The following is a 1,891-nucleotide window of genomic DNA, read 5'->3' on the forward strand; positions in this document are numbered from 1 at the left end:
ACTGAACTAGAACTGAACTAGAACTGAACTAGAACTGAACTAGAACTGAACTAGAACTGAACTAGAACTGAACTTGAACTGAACTTGAACTAGAACTGAACTAGAACTCAAGCTTAATTAAACTTTTGAACAAATATTGAATTTTAGATTTTACAGTCATAATTTTAAGTAAAATCTAATGAGAAATAATCAAGGAAATAGTTTTGAAGTCTCTACAGATTAAATGCTGTAAACATACAATTCTTGATATTAGCTCAACGCATTAATTAAGTAACCTCCTTCAAAAAAGATTTTGATATTTGTTATTCATTGTCTAATTTAATTGAATAATATTGAATTGAAATGAAAATGAAATCCACTAGACGACAATATTAATTTGAATTGTCATGTTACGACGTTTATCAAGTGCTTGAAATTGATATGCGTGACTAAATGTGTTTAAGTGCAGACCGTAGCGACTGATGACAAAGAAAACGATGATGACAACCCCCAAAGAAAAACGGGTGGTGACAAGCAACTAACAAGGAGTTAAACTACGATCATGCGTTAATCAAACTCCACAGAATATACGTAATAAGTTACATACAGTAAATAATAGGATAATGTTATCCTTTACAACATCTGTTTGATACAATAAACGGGTTATGAAGACAAAAAGGAAATTATACCAAAAATGCGTTACGCTTTTTACTCTTTTATTTGTTTGTTTTTGCTTTAACACACTTGAAAATAAAATATTAAATAAAAAAATATTCGAAAACATGGACAAGGGCAACTTTTACTGGTTGATTACGAGAAAAAAAGGAACTTTGTCATGTGACATTTATTTCCATTTTACATGAAAAACAAGCGTTAAATTTATTTGATTTCTATTTGAAATGATGGAATTGTAATTGGAAATAAAAAAATTCCAACATTCTGTTAATCATCATCAAATATTTTAGGGAAAGGTTTTATTGTTTTAACCTTTATTAAAAAGTAAGCAAAACACAAATATTGTCATTGCATAAGAATGTCCTTAAATAAATGTGTCTTATAACTAAATACATTGCTAGGTCAATAAGGTCAATTATTTATATTAAAAGCAAAAAGAAAAAAATTAACAAAATTATGTCATACATTCCAAGTAAGAAGTTGTTCATAACAAAAATCTATAAAATTTCATCATTTACTTTTACTAAATAGAGTTGAATGTCTAATTCATATATGTAATTGAAAATATAGTAAAAATATTTCTACATTTACTTACTACCAACATTTAAATGTTTGTTAATATAAATTAAGGTGTATACATGTACATTTATAGTCATAATGTTATTTTGCATGTTTTACATGATACTTTGCGGCAACACCACTTAATTCAAAAACACAACCCAAAAACCCCCCAACTTACCAACACTAACATACAAATGGCTAAAAATAGCCATGTTAGTAAATTTGAACATACAGCTCGCACCAACAGCATTTAACATTCAATTACTGTAGAGAAACTAACAAACAAATTCCTAAACATAAAAACAACCATAAAAATTCTTCTCTCTTCAACTTAGTCCGTATATTATAACTTAGAACATTTTTTTTACAAATGGGGACTTGAGAAATCTAATGTTTATGTACTAAAAACGCTATGGCTTTTAAAACTGTTATAACAATATTAACAAGTTAGAACGGTAAATTTGGAACATTGTTATAATAGAAGTAGAAAAGAACTAAAAAAGAACTAAAACAAAACTAGAACAGAACTAGAACTGAACTAGAACAGAACTGACACAGAACTAGAACTGAACTAGAACAGAACTAGAACTGAACTAGAACAGAACTAGAACAGAACTAGAACTGAACTAGAACAGAACTAGAACAGAACTAGAACAGAACTAGAACAGAACTAGAA

Source organism: Lucilia cuprina, chromosome 6 (genome assembly GCF_022045245.1).
Source record: "Lucilia cuprina isolate Lc7/37 chromosome 6, ASM2204524v1, whole genome shotgun sequence".
NCBI lineage: Eukaryota > Metazoa > Arthropoda > Insecta > Diptera > Calliphoridae > Lucilia > Lucilia cuprina.